Source organism: Erythrolamprus reginae, chromosome 1 (genome assembly GCF_031021105.1).
Source record: "Erythrolamprus reginae isolate rEryReg1 chromosome 1, rEryReg1.hap1, whole genome shotgun sequence".
NCBI classification, from domain to species: domain Eukaryota; kingdom Metazoa; phylum Chordata; class Lepidosauria; order Squamata; family Dipsadidae; genus Erythrolamprus; species Erythrolamprus reginae.
The window spans coordinates 239,549,354-239,565,549 of record NC_091950.1 but is presented as its reverse complement, the minus strand read 5'-3'; positions in this window follow the sequence as shown (position 1 = coordinate 239,565,549).

Below are 16,196 nucleotides of genomic sequence, written 5' to 3'. Positions count from 1 at the left end.
CGAGGTGATGAGGGCATGGGTGACTGTTAGAAGTGACTCCCGGTCCAGGTAGGACTGCAACTGGTGCACCAGGTGAACCTGGGCAAACGCCCCTCTCGCCACAGCTGAAAGATGGTTCTCTAATGTTAGCTGTGAACAAGGAGGACTCCCAAGTTGCTGACCCTCTCTGAAGGGGTCAATAATTCCCCCCCAGGGTAATGGATGGACAGATGGAATTGTCCTTGGGAGGCAAAGCCCACAGCCACTCTGTCTTATCAGGGTTGAGTTAGAGTCTGTTGACACCCATCCAGACCCTCCAGGCATCGGCACATCACTTCCACTGCTTCATTGACTGGACATGGGGTGGAGATGTACAGCTGGGTATCATCAGCATACTGATGATACCTCACCCCATGCCCCTGGATGATCTCACCCAGCGGTTTCGTGTAGATATTAAATAGCAAGGGGGAGAGGACTGACCCCTGAGGCACCCCACAAGGGAGAAACCTAGAGGTCGACCTCTGACCCCCCACTAACACCGACTGCGACCGACCGGAGAGGTAGGAGGAGAAGCACTGAAGAACAGTGCCTCCAACTCCAAATCCCTCCAGCCGGCGCAGAAGGATACCATGGTCGATGGTATTGAAAGTCACTGAGAGGTCAAGAAGCACCAGGACAGAGGATAAACCCTTGTCCCGGGCCCGCCAGAGATCATCCATCAATGCGACCAAAGCAGTTTCCATGCTGTAGCCGGGCCTGAAACCTGACTGTTGAGGGCCTAGATAATCGGCTTGTTCCAAGGACCGCTGGAGCTGGAGCTCCATCACCTTCTCAGCAACCTTCCCCATGAAGGCAAGGTTGGAGACTGGATGATAGTTGTTGAGAATGGCTGGGTCCAGGGAAGGCTTCTTGAGGAGTAGGCGCACAAGTGCCTCCTTGTAGGGAGCTGGGAAGGACCCCCTCCCCAAAGAAGCATTAACAATCTCCTGGACCCAAACCAGCCAGGAGGAACATGGATCTCCTGGACCGAAACCAGCCAGAAGGGACACTGATCCAGCAAGCAGGTGGCGGAACTCACAGCTCCAATGGCCTTGTCCATTTCATCAGGTGTCACGAGATCAAACTCTTCCCAGACAGATGGACAAGTACGGGCCCCAGTCACCTCGAGTGACTCATTGTCAGTCAACCCTGTTATCCAATCAAAGTTGAGGTCTGCCCGGATCCGAGCGACTTTATCAGCAAAAAATGTGTTAAAATCCTCAGCACTGCTCTGCAAGGGCTCCCCAACTCCCCCCTGGTTAAGAAGAGAGCAGGTCACCCTAAACAGAGCAGTCGGGTGAGATTCCGCTGATGCAATCAAGGCGGCATAATACGCGCATCTTGCTGCCTTGAACGCCACTTTGTAAGTGTTAATATGAGTTCTTACAAGTGTTTGATCGGATTCAGACTTACTCTTCCTCCATCGCTTCTCTAGACATCTCTTCTGACATTTCAACTCCTGGAGTCCTCAGTAAACCAAGGAGCTCTCTGGGGTCTGGTGCCGCAGAGTGGTCACAATGGCACAATCCGGTCAAGAGCCTCCATTACAGCTTATTCCAGGCTACGGCAAAAGACTCTGCCAAACTGTGGACCAGTGCATCTGGAATAACCCCAAGTGCCCTTTGAAAGCCCTCTGGGTCTACCAGGCATCTGGGAAGGAACCACCTAGTCGGTTCCGCCTCCCTGCGGGAAAGGATTGGAGTCAGGAAGTCAAGCCGTAATAGAAAATGGTCTGACCATGACAAAGGCAACACTACTAAGCCCCTTAGTCTCAGACCATTACTCAATTGCTCAGAGAGGAAGACCATGTCGGGTGCGTGGCCCCCCCCTTGTGAGTCAGACCCTGTACTACGTAAGTCAGGTCCATGGCTGTCATGGTGGCCATGAACTCCTGCGCTAGCCCAGAGGTTTCACTGAGCGATGGTAGGTTAAAGTCCCCAAGACAATAAGTCTGGGGAACCCCACCACCAGCCCAGCTACCTCCTTGAGCAGCAAGGCAGGGCTGTTGACACACAGCTGGGAGGCAGGTATGTGAGTAACAAGCCTACCTGAATCTCTAAGTCCAACTTCACAACCTGCAATCTCTAGAGCAATGAGTCTACGCAGGCAAAGGGTCTCCCTGGCTATGATAGTCACTCCTCCCCCCCCCCCAACCCTGGGGTTGAGGCTGATGCCATACCTGAAACCTGGCTGGGCAAATTTCAGAGAGAGAGGAACTCCTCCCTCTGGGCCCAGCCAGGTTTCAGTCACACATGCCAGGTCGGCCTCCTCCTCTAGGATCAAATCCCGGATGAGGAGAGCTTTATTTACCACTTTATTTAACATATGGGATATTGTCATTGCAAACATCTGGTGGGCAATTGGAAAGTTACAAATATTATATTCTTTATTACAAAATCTCCCAAAGCCTACTGTTGCAGGAAAAGAGTTTATATTTAGTTTCAAGAATCAATATGGAAGATATTTTAAATTTAAGCTCGGGATGTTTGCTTGGACATCCCCAAATGCACAATCAAAACGGAAGAGAATTAAACTTGTACTGTATAGGAGATTCACAAGCATAGATATATGTTTAGAAAATATTTTTTTCATTTAAAAAATAATTGAAATAAAGTGCAGTATTTCTCCATATGGCACAAAACATGAGCCAAATATGCTGTGGGCTTAGTTTGCTGTTTAAATGCTAAATTCACTTCATATTCCATATTTTTCCATATTTTTTCTTTTTAAACTGGTTTGTGATGTACAAGTAAGGTGCCTATAACCTTGAATCTCTTTTCTGCATGCATCCCAAGTTTAACTATTATTTCTTGAAACAGCACAATTTTAAAGCAAGACATAGATAAAAACTGTAGTGTAAGCGTTAGAATGCAATGTAACTCAATAAGAAAAATAAATCCTTTCCCTCTCCTTTCCAGCTACCATAAAAAAGACATAATTCCAATCACACCCACATTCATGATACCCCATTCCATTTACTAATCCCATTATAATCATTTCACATTCTCAGACAAAAATTATTTAAGTAGAGCCAATTCACTTTCCATTTCTTGCACTATTCCACTGTTCTGTTTTTCTCATTGGCCCTTTGTTGTAACAAACACAGTCATGCTATGGATTGAATTAATTTTTGTTGCAATTGCTTGAAAATAATTTCCTTTTCATCCAGGTCCAAACTATAACTATTTTCCCTTCCACAGTAATAGAATATTTACTCTTTGTAGCTCAGGGTTGAAATGAGGGATTCTTGGTGTTCTCTCAGCTTTGTTGTTCTTGTTGTTTTCTTGTACAAAATAATGTCTGAATTTAGGTGACACTATGACCAATATTAAAAATCAATTTCATGATTTCTCAAATAGGAAAATACAGAATGAAGAAAAATGTAGGGAAAGGGCCCCTTTTTTGAGGAATCCTTGTGCTTTCTAAGTTTGGTCACTTTCTTATAGATGTTTCATTACGCAAACTAGGTAACATCATCAGAGTATTGAGGTTACCTAGTACCAAATTAGGTAACCTCGTCAGTGCACTGATGAGGTTAATCTAGTTTGGGTAACAAAATGTCTGCAGAAAAACAATGGAATAGAGATTGCCATAGGTGGCCTTTTTCTGCATTTTTCCTCTTCTGCATTTTGCTATTTAAGAACTAACCCATATTGAAGAAAAATAAGTTGCACTAATGCTGGTCACAGTGTCACCTAAATTGAGATATTATCTTGTATAAATGATTTGAAGGGGAATGGGAGGGATGGCAAACTCTGAATGGAATGGGATATTCAATCTAGCTTTCCTAGAGATCAGAAACAAATATCTAGTGCTGAGACCAAAGTTTAAAACAATAGTGAATTATTTCGTATGCTAGTCTATTGCCTTAAAAGCAGTCTTAGGAGAGCAATACCTAAAATGATCCTGAATAGTTTTCTCTGTCTCACAGGTTCTTTTCATTTATTTCATGCATTTTATAACCATGTCTCTACTTAATAATGCCTCAAGCAATTATAAAACAACAAATATATTTACATAACAGAATCAAGGCATTTGAAAATAATGTTATAAGAAAACAAAGGGGAATAATGTCTAAAGAAAACAAAACATTAGTCACTCAAACCATAGCAGACCAATTTCATTTTTACTAGATACCAAAGGGACTAGAATGGAATATTCAATCTAGCCTTCCAAGAGATCAGAAACAAATATCTAGTGCTGAGACCAAAGCTTAAAACAAGCTTTCCCAAATTTATTATCCTGCAAGTCAGAAATTAGCAGATATGGTCAACCTTTATGATCAGGCACAATTGTTGGCTCTTCTAAATAAATACTTTCTAAAATAAATACCTTCTAAATTAAAGCCAAGTTACAAAGGCATACTCTTATTACACACAACAGAATTAAAATACTTTTTTTTGCATTACATATGTATATCCTACATGTTTCAAATTCATTAATACTTACTCGTATCTAGGGCCACTTGGAATTCAGTATAGCATGTTTAACAATGTTTCACTGATGAGCTTAAATATAGGGTGTTTAACCAATAAAGAATTTTTAAAAATTATACTTGCATTTTGTAAAATTCAGAAATACCACTCATTGCAGTTTGAGAAATTTACCATTCAGTAATTATTGCGTGTATTTTAAATTTGCTTTCTGTTTCCTACCTGTTGGAGGAAGGAGACGGGTGATAGGAATTAAATTTCACATATGTAAGTCAACCATGTAGTATTTTGCTGTGGAAAGTATCCAGAACTGGTCTGCTCTGTTGTAAGAAAAAGAAAAGAGCAAAGAAGAAATTTGTTGCTGTTCTAGTTCAGCTGACCTGCTCCCAAATTACTCTCTTTACAGGCTTGGATTTTCAAAATAACACTTCTTTATTTTTCCTTCCACACTGGAATTTGTCAATGTTACATCTACAGTATTCTAAGTACGTTCCAATCTCGTATAAATCCTCTCTAATGAGCAGATCGTCGGCTTCTAGCATCTCCTTATCTCTGGGTCAGGTTCAAGCTAATTTCAAACAGTTTTATCATGCAATGTTAAAAACTTACTATGCCGGAGAATCAGCAAACATCCATCTTGTCTTCTTCAGTTTGCACAAAAGTGTCCCTCATTTCCAGCCACCTCTGGATATGTCATATTAACTAACTTAAACATTCTGAATTAGCAGATTCAAAACCTCTTTCCCAAAAGCTCTTTTCTTTTCTCTAACCTCTTAAATCTGGCATTTAACCAAGGACTATCTGCTACTCCCCTACTTTTTGAAGAAGCTTTCCATGCTAATGTCCGATGGATTTTCTAATAAGCTCTCATCCCCACTACTCTCCCCCACTTCTCTTAAATCAGGATACATTACAGCTTCTGCGTCTTCTTCATCCTCCTCCAAATCTGACATTTCCAGAGGCTGACAGGGAACACTCACAACAGTTGCTATATTTCTAGGTATTCTCTCTCTAAGACTAAGTTACAACATACCTGTATTAAAAGCACTCATAATCCTTGTTTCCCTTGACAGTATGAACATCTTTCTTGGAATATAGATTACAAGTAAAGCTTTTCTGATAGGACTTGGTCATTGAACTGGACTGCTTGCTGAATGTAGGATAGATGGAGTCCTCACTCCCTGAACAAGTTTGTTTAGCGGGTGCTGGACAAGCTATAGTTGCTATTCTTCAATGATGGAGTAATGAGGGTGGAACCAGGCATTGAGATTATATTGCTCCATTACTTTCTCCAAATTTATTTTGTATAATTGTGGGAATATTTTGCAGAATGCTTGGCAGATGACGTAGTCACCAAACGTATGATTTTCTAGATATACCCCCACTTCTTACTTACCATTGAGCTAAATGGCTTCTCAGCTGCTGAGCTAATTTTACATTATAAGCAGCAAAACATACATTTTTGCCTGCATCTTTTTCTTCCCATTGTATCCTATTTCTCAAAGCAGCCAGAAGTCTTGCTTGGGTATCTGTTCCAAAATCCAAGTAGCTGAGACATGAAAATCAATGTCAGTTGCTCCACACAGGACTAAAGTAAAAGTTTCAGTCCTAAAAATTGATTTGTGACAATTTTGCAGATGACACTATATTACCAATAATATTAGCAAGAATATTAAGAGGGGGGAAGATAGAAAGTTTCTTCTGAATTTTAAAGATAACAGACAATAAAGATTTAATTAGTGCACACAAACAAAATTATTTTAAAATATTTTTAATATTTTTATTATGGAATAAGTTTTAATGCTTTTTAATAGTCTGCTTTTAGTTTACACCACCCAGAGTCACATTCATGAGAGGGATGGCTATACAAATGCAATGACTAAAGGAATGAATTGTTGGTTCACTGTTTTTAAACTACATTCTATTCTAATTTAATTTTAGTTTTAAATGTTAACTATAGCAATTAGTCATTGTTAAGTTGGCTTTCAGATACTTTCTCTCTTAGACAAAATAACAGAAAGGCCACATAATAAAAGAGGTGTTCTCTATGGTAAATTGGCAGGACGGCAGCCATCCTGTATCCCACATACTACGAAATGGAAAGTGAGACCTGCCTTTTGATCTGGAGGAAAATAAAACCTTAATTAAGAGAAACATTGACCTGGTTTAGGAAGAAGTGAGTTCATTTCTCATTTATATTTAAGGACATCTCCATCCTTAAAAGTAAATCAAGGTCAGCATGCGTTCTGATGGCTAGCCTCTCTTTTTTATGCAGACAAAATCAAACACAATAGTTAACCTCCTTCCCTCAGATGGTCTACAAAAACTCTGGATCACAACAGCCAATCCCTTGCTCTCTTTCACTCTGGATCACAACAGCCAATCCCTTGCTCTCTTTCATTTCACTATGATAGCCCTACATCACAATGGTTTCCATGGTCAACCTCTTTTTCTCACAAAAACAGGGAGCATCTTCATCTAACATTTGTGTGGGCATCCCCTTTTCTCTCACAAAGCTTCAATGGTCTATGAGCAGAGAAGGAGCAGGCAAGGGGCTTCTCCCAGGCTGCTACCCCACATGTCTTTTTCTATGAGACTACACAGCCAGTGTCCCATTGGTCATCATTTCAGAGGTAAATAGAAAAAAATGAATTACCGCAAGTGGCAAAAAGTAGTGTTTCTCTCCCTTCTTCCCTCCCTTAGGAAAGGTGTGCTCAAGAAATGGATTGGGGAGGTAGCATGGGTTGTCATAGGTCAGGAAGAATGAATAGGGGCGTGGGAGAAGTGCCACATAGATCTGGAGGCACATAAGTGGGCAGTGTAGAGCCAGAAGGGAGTGTGGGAGTCATCAAGGTATATGAGAGGTACCACAGGGTCAGGTCAGGTGCATAGGAGGGGTGCATGGGCTGTGTGGGAGAAGCTGTGCAGGCCAGAGAGGGGAGTGAAGGATGGCACAGGCCAGGAAGGGTGCCCGGGGCCGTGCATGTTGTGCACGTCAGAATGGTGTGTGAGGGCATGGTGCGGTTTGAGAAAGATGTGAGTGCCCATGAGGTGTCCTGTGGATTGCAGAAGACATGGGGGGGGTCAGAGAGAGTGTGTGAATGTGTGTATGAGATGCCCAAGTCTTCAGAGAGGGGCGGCATACAAATCTAATAATTATGATTGTGATTGTGATGATGATGATGATGATGATGATGATGATGATGATGATGATGATTATTATTATTATTATTATTATTATTATTATTATTATTATTATATGGGTCAAGGAAGGCACATAGTGGCCAATGAGGGTGCACGCATGGCAGCTTGGGCAAGGAAGGGTGCGTGGAAGTTCCTTCCTCCCAGATCCTCCCTTCCCTTCAGTTCACTTTGCCTTCCCATCAGGCAGGTACATGGTGCTGATAAGTAGAGCAGGTGCAAGGAATTACAAGTGGCTAGGAAGCTGTCACTAATGGTCACAATGAACATTTTATGTGGCCAAATCCCAGATCCCAATAGCCAGGGCCCTAGATTTTGGGTGATTTTTTAAAAATTTAGTTAATCTGACGTACATTGGCTCAAAATTTGCTATCATATGATGCATTAATTTGCCCCATTAAAGAAATGAGAGTTTTCGCAGTGTTATAGAAACCCCAGGATAAGCTGGCATCAAAAGAAGCAAAGGGAGCTGGAACTGGAAAGAGAAATGTGAATGAGAGAGCTGTGAAAAACAGTGACCTGATTTTTTGTCCTTAGACACACACCTCCCCAAATGGAGGGGGGAATGTTGTGAATCTCCACAGAACTGCGGAGGTGAAAGGGATCCCAAGGACCATCTAGTTCAGTGATGGTGAACCTTTTGTCCCTCGGGTGCTGAAAGAATGTGGGCACACGCTATCACACATGTGTGACTGCCCCTACCCATAATTCAATGCCTCAGGAGGGTGAAAACAGCTTCCCCCACCCACCAGAGGCCCTCTGGAGGTCGGAAACAGCCTGTTCCCCAACTTCTGGTAGGTCCAGTAGGCTCGTGTTTCGCTGTCCCCGTGTTCCAAAGGCTTCCCTTGACCAGGGGGATGGTAAAAATTCCCTCCCCCATTCCCCCCAGAGGCTCTCTGGAAGCCAAAAATGCCCTCCCAGAACCTCTGTGTGAGCCAAAAATCAGCTGGCTGGCACATACATGCATGTTGGAGCTGAGCTAGGGCAACTGCTCACGTGCCAGCAGATATGGCTCCGTGTGTCACCTGTGGCACCCGTGCCATAGGTTCGCCATCACTAATCTAGTTGAACCTATAAGAAAACTGTTTTAAACCTTTCATGAGAAGTGGCTGTCAAGCTCCTTTTTCTAGTCTTCCAGAGATGAAGAGGATGAGAAGAGTCTTCCAGAGGTGAAAGCCTCTCTTTTTTATGCAGATAAAACCAATCACAATAGTTATCTTCCTTCCTTCAAATGGTCTACATCATGTCTGATGTAGACCATTTGAAGGAAGGAGGCTAACTATTGTGATTGTGATTTTTTTCTGCATAAAAAAGGAGAGGCTTTCATCCTTCCGTGGAATAAAGTTGTTCAAAGCTTTCACTATTGATGGTGTGGAAGTAGCAGCAATTTTTTCCCCCATTTAATGAATGAATGTTACGTTATGTCTCACTCTGTCTTAGGCAACAGTGAATCTCCTTTCTCTTCCCTATATAGCCCTTTTCCAACCCAAGTGGGAACTCTGGGTGTTGCAACTTCAACACCTTTAAAGAGCTAATGAAGAAAAGCTGTTTTGCCTCCCCCAAAAACAGGCCTCGCAGACAGTTGTCCACTGACTCGGTCTGGTTTTTATTTATCTCTTCTTTCATGAAGAAGAGGCAATAAATATAACCCGAGTCTATCAGGGTTCATTTTGGAATCTATTAACCATGGATATTAATCACACGAGGAAAGACCCTCCTACAGGTATTTTCCATATTATACATAGTAAAGAATTCTGGACTGTACTATTTCAGGCTGTAGACAGGGAAAGTGCCAAAGTTTCAATACCGCTACCGGTATGTAAGAAATTCCATGTATATAGTAAACTAGCATGCAGAGAGGAAAGGACGCCTGTAAACATATCTATTCACACATCATAAAGTAGTAGAATCAGGATGAAACAACTATACCATTTAGGACTTTCTACCACGAAAGCTGCCTTGTTCAGGATACTGTGTGTACAGCTCGGTCAAAGACATGTTTACTTAGAAGACTAAAGTCCTGGCTACTCCCTTCTAATGATGCTGCACTCACTGCAGATCTCTGAGGTTTAAAAATCCAGTGGGGTGGCTGTTGGCTGAGAAAGGATCACCCAACCTCTGTCACAGAGGGCCACTGGGAACATCTGGGTGAAATGAAAATTGAACTCTGAGCAAGGCAGCTTTCCACCTCCCGCTTCTGAACTGGGCATTCGCAACAAATCCGTTTTAATCTATTCCTGCATTTTAAACTGGAGGGCGGACAGGTTGCAGCCACAAAGAATCAGCTAAATTGAAGCTGAGACTTTAACCAGTTCTCTTTGCTTTGCCTGTTTGTTTTTGCAAAGAAAGGGGCACAGCTCTCTGAAACAATGCTCTCTGATCCACTGCTTTGTGTCAATGAACTCATCTTGTGTGCTGCTTTTGATTCCAAGTCAAAAGTCACCCTGTGTGGGCTTCCCCATAGACAACAGAGCAAGATTGTACAGTTTATACTGTCTCCTGTCCTTTTCCATTTCTACTCAATCACCCTTGCAATGCCACTGGCACGGAATCTATACAAGAGAAGATTTATTTTTTTTTGTAAAGAGATGTCCGCTCAAACATTTTTCCTGTAATAAGAGAATGTCATTTCTAACTGCCAATATTAGTGTTTTACAGCCTTGTACTTCATTGCACAACATCTTGACACATAAAAGTTAACAGTATATCCGGAAATGCATGCCAAATACAAGCTTGACTTAGATGGATTAAATATGTTTTTTGATTCATAGGATCTAGTGAATTTACATTACCCAGAAACCAGCTGCAGATCTTATGTGCAAGAAATTATTTTCACCACACTGTACCTTAATCTGGTATATATTATGATATTTCCATCAACCCAGCCATCAATTTGTAGCCTTTAAATAAATTGTAACATCCCCAATATTTCTCCAAAATTTCACACGTACTTCCACCCAGAGATCATACCGTACATCAAACTTGAATGTTCCAGAGAAAGGATTCACCAAAATTGTCTTCTTGGGGATCATCTACACATCTTCCCCCCACTGGGCTTCAGTGGGCCTCCTTTTGTTTTAAGGATACACCACTACAGTAGTCCCTCGCTATACCGCGCTTCACCTACTGCGGCTTCACTTCATCGCGGGTTTCTGAGGAAGTCGATCGGCAGATTTAAACAGCCCGCCGAACTCGATGGGCAGGTTTTTCAAAAAAATATATATATATAAAATTGTAAATACTGTATTTAAATACTGTATCTAAAATAAATACTGTGTGGGAAGGGTTTATAAACACTTAAAACAATGAAAACTTACCAAACAATTACAATATAAATACTTAAATAAGTACTATCAGTCGATAAATTCCCCATCGCGGATTTCACCTATCGCGGCCAGGTCTGGAACGTAACACCAGCGATAGGTGAGGGACTACTGTTTTGCACATTTTTTGTCTCATCCATAAATCATAGCTGAGGCCACCTATACATACTTAATAGACTGATGTAAATGGTGTTTCCCATCTTTTCTCAACACAAGTCTTGCTGTAAACACATTCTGTCCTGCTTTTTTATGGAGTTAGCAGAACAGGGATTGGGGTGTACCCAGCTTCTTTTAGCTTCAGAACACAGTCCTTCCTCTCTAATCCCTGGTGAATGCCCTCTGTGGCCATTTAAGCTTAGCAAATGGAACACCAGAAATTGGGTATAAAATGCTGGCAAGATATTTCATGGGTCTCTCATTAACCCAGATAGATCAAGCTCCCTGATCAAGCAACTTGCAGAGTAGAGTAGGTGAATTTGCCCATCAGGGTCTTCCAACATCCCTGACAAAAAGCAAGAGATCAAAAAATAATGCAGTCAGCAAAAGAGGAGAAGAAAAATGAGACAGAAAGAGCACTGAGTGTATGAGACAGATGAACAGGAGAGGTAAGAGCCTGGGAGAGATGAGACATGCAACAGAGTGAAAAGGCAACTGAGTAGGTAATGGAGCTAGAGGGCTGATGGAAAAAGGGATGATGTGAGATTCTTTCCCCCTGGCTTTATGGAGAGGAAGAAAGTATACTAAATTTAATGTCGGTGCACTTGGTATGAGCATTCTAAGGACAAAGGGTACTGTTTGATCAGAACTTGAATGGGAAATGATGAGAGCCAACTAGAACTACAGTTTTGACTGGGTAGTCAATCAAAACTCCAAGATGGCAATAACAAATTGTCCATGCTGTTGTTTTGATAGATGTACTGTCAACAATCCTGTAAGGTATGTTGGGCTAAGAGAGGGAGTGACTGGTCCAGTCATCCTAGAAACTCTGAGGGTAAGGAACATCTTGACCCTTTGCTTTCCTAGAAAAAGTCCAAACCCTTAGCCAAGAAAATTTCATCAGCAGAAGATCAGCTGAAGACAAAGGAGATTGCATTAGTTACTGTGCTCCTTCACAGAACTGGTTGGTGCTTTATGACAAGGGTTATCACAGCTCAATTTATTACATAATTGTTCTTATCTGCAAAGAACATACAGCATCCAATACTTTAAATACTGTAAGTTTTGTATTGAATTGCCAACAGGTTTTCTTTAAGGAATTGTGCATTACTGAAATTCTTGTCTATCATTTCTGGAATGAGCAGATTGCTTCTCTTTAAGACTTACCGGTATGGCCAATAGGGATCTTTCTACTAGCAAAAGACACATTGCTGATAAATTGGAATTTCTCTGGAGTGTATGTGAACTATAAGTACTTGCATATATTGGACTTCAGTGTAAGTGTGGATAATTGCTCCCTTAATGGGAAATTGTTTTTAATTGCAATACTATTTTTCAGTTGTCCCTGACATTTTAATTATTGCGTGCTGTCCTTAAAAGTGGCTTTAAGATATTTTACGTTAAAAATTGTAAAATTTGACAATCATAAATTTGGATAGCTCACAAATGCACTCAGTATGTAAGTCTGACTTTTTACACAAATATTTCTTGGAGAAGTTGAGGGTTGACTGATTTCCCAGAAACAAAAACAGAAGGAATATCTTGTAACATTCCAGAGAGCATAGAAAGATTTCATCTGATTCAGTTATAAAGTGTATCCTGTTCTGCTTGACTGTAGTTCATCGTCAACAATACTCACTATTGCTAGTTCACAAACACACATCTGTGGTGTTACATTACATATTAGCCATGAAGTAGATTTTTTAAAAATTATCCATATCACAGCTCTCAAAAGCATTTGTATATGCTGTGATCAGCATGGTTTATAGATTTTAAGCAGCATGGCACATTATACTGTATTTTACTGCTGGGGTAGGATCTTGTTCATATTTTCTCAGAATTAAAATCTGCTGATTTAAATGGTATTTATTTTCAGATAGGTAGGTAGCCTACCCCCATTTCTCAGCAGTACAGCAGGGAAAAATGCAGGGAGATAAACCAGGCAATACTGTAATAAAATTTCCCGGACTCCTTGGTTTTTACATAAATGAATACAACAGGCAGGCAATTAGCACAACACTGCCTATTGCACTAAGACTCCAATTTGGAAATGCAAATATTAGGAGGTCTTTAATTCATGCATACTTCAGCCCCCCAAATGATGTTCAATTCAATTCAATTTATTAGATTTGTATGCCGCCCCTCTCTGAAGACTCGGTGCGGCTCACAACGATAAAAACAATATTACAATGGCACAAATCTAATATTAAAAATAACTAAAAACCCCATCATAATTTATGTATTTATTTATTTATTATTTGGATTTGTATGCCGCCCCTCTCCGAAGACTCGGGGCAGCTCACAACAAGTGTAAAACAAATCATAAATAATTCAATTAATTAAAATATTTAAAGATTTAAAAAACCCCATATACTAACAGACACACACACAGGCATACCATGTATAAATTAAATGTGCCCAGGGGGAGATGTTTAGTTCCCCCATGCCTGACGGCAAAGGTGGGTTTTGAGGAGTTTACGGAAGGCAGGAAGAGTAGGGGCAGTTCTGATCTCCGGGGGGAGTTGGTTCCAGAGAGTCGGTGCCGCCACAGAGAAGGCTCTCCCCCTGGGGCCCGCCAACCGACATTGTTTAGTTGACGGGACCCGGAGGAGGCCCACTCTGTGGGACCTAATCGGTCGCTGGGATTCGTGCGGCAGAAGGCGGTCTCGGAGATATTCTGGTCCGATGCCATGAAGGGCTTTAAAGGTCATAACCAACACTTTGAATTGTGACCGGAAACTGATCGGCAGCCAATGCAGACTGCGGAGTGATGGTAAAACATGGGCATACCTGGGTAAGCCCATGACTGCTCTCGCAGCTGCATTCTGCACGATCTGAGGTTTCCGAACACTTTTCAAAGGTAGCCCCATGTAGAGAGCATTACAGTAGTCGAACCTCGAGGTGATGAGGGCATGAGTGACTGTGAGCAATGAGTCCCGGTCCAAATAGGGCCGCAACTGGTGCACCAGGCGAACCTGGGCAAACGCCCCCCTCGCCACAGCTGAGAGATGGTTTTCTAATGTGAGCTGTGGATCGAGGAGGACGCCCAAGTTGCGGACCCTCTCTGAGGGGGTCAGTAATTCCCCCCCCCCAGGGTAATGGACAGACAGATGGAATTGTCCTTGGGAGGCAGAACCCACAGCCACTCCGTCTTATCCGGGTTGAGTTTGAGTCTGTTGACACCCATCCAGGCCCCAACAGCCTCCAGGCACCGGCACATCACTTCCACCGCTTCGTTGACTGGGCATGGGGTGGAGATGTAAAGCTGGGTATCATCGGCATATTGATGATACCTCACCCCATGTCCTTGGATGATCTCACCCAACGGTTTCATGTAGATGTTAAATAGCAAGGGGGAGAGGACCGACCCCTGAGGCACTCCACAAGGGAGAGACCTTGGAGCCGACCTCTGACCCCCCACTAACACCGACTGCGACTGGCCAGAGAGGTAGGAGGAGAACCATTGAAGCACAGTGCCTCCCACCCCCAACCCCTCCAACCGGTGCAGAAGGATACCATGGTCGATGGTATCGAAAGCCGCTGAGAGATCGAGGAGCACCAGGACAGTGGATAAACCCCTGTCCCGGGCCCGCCAGAGATCATCCATCAACGTGACCAAAGCGGTTTCCGTGCTGTAACCGGGCCTGAAACCCGACTGCTGGGGACCTAGATAATCGGCTTCTTCCAAGGACCGCTGGAGCTGGAGTGCCACCACCTTCTCAACAACCTTCCCCATAAAGGGAAGGTTGGAGACTGGACGATAGTTGTTAAGTACGGCTGGGTCCAGGGAAGGCTTCTTGAGGAGGGGGCGCACAAGCGCTTCTTTATAGAGTGTTGGAAAAACTCCCCTCCCCAAGGAAGCGTTGGTGATCTCCTGGGCCCAGCTCCGTGTCACCTCCCTGCTGGCCGAGACCAACCAGGAGGGACACGGATCCAGTAGACAGGTGGCGGAACTCACAGCTCCAATGACCTTGTCCACTTCATCAGGTGTCACCAGATCAAACTCTTCCCAGACAGGTGGACAAGTACGTGCCCCAATTAAATAATTAAAACCAAACAGCACATACATACCAAACATAAATAATAATGAGCCTGGGGGAAGATGTCTCAAATCCCCCATGCCTGGTGGTATAGGTGGGTCTTAAGTAGTTTACGAAAGGCAAGGAGGGTGGGGGCAGTTCTAATCTCCGGAGGGAGTTGATTCCAGAGGGCCGGGGCCGCCACAGAGAAGGCTCTTCCCCTGGGGCCCGCCAGACGACATTGTTTAGTTGATGGGACCCGGAGAAGGCCAACTCAGTGGGACCTTGTCAGCCGCTGGGATTCGTGCGGTAGCAGGCCGTTCCGGAGGTACTCTGGTCCAATGCCATGTAGGGCTTTAAAGGTAATGACCAACACTTTGAATTGTGACCGGAAACTGATCGGCAGCCAATGCAGGCCACGGAGTGTTGAAGGTACGTGGGCGAATCTGGGAAGCCCCATGATGGCTCTCGCGGCCACATTCTGCACGATCTGGAGTTTCCGAACACTTCAGTATCTAGTGTAGCAGTGGTCAACTATGGTCCATGTACAACTTGTGGATTTCAACTCCCAGAATTCCTGAACCAGCAGTGGGGGGGGAGGCTTAAGAATTCTGGAAGTTGAAGTCCATATGTCAAAAGGGGGGCATAGTTGCCCAGCCCTGATCTAGGGGTTTCAGTTAAAGGTGTGGGAGAAGATCTGGAGAATCAATCCAAGTACCGGTTTTACTTCATAAAGTAACTTTACTGTCTTTGTAATCTACTCATTTCCCAAAAATCTTGTATTATGAAATGAACAGAAAATATAAAAAGCTAAATCAGATGAAAGGTCTATTTAGTTCAAACCTTCTGTTTTCACCAGAAGCCGTTCAGGTGGGAATAAGAAACCTACAGGCAGATTATGGACCCCTGGTTCTTTCACAGAATCTACATACATTGTGTACCTCCTGAATTGTATTTTAAACAATGGACTTTCTGCTGATAATATCATCCATATATAAGATGGAAAGAAACGGTATGGGATGTAGAGTCTGTCTCCAACAGTACTG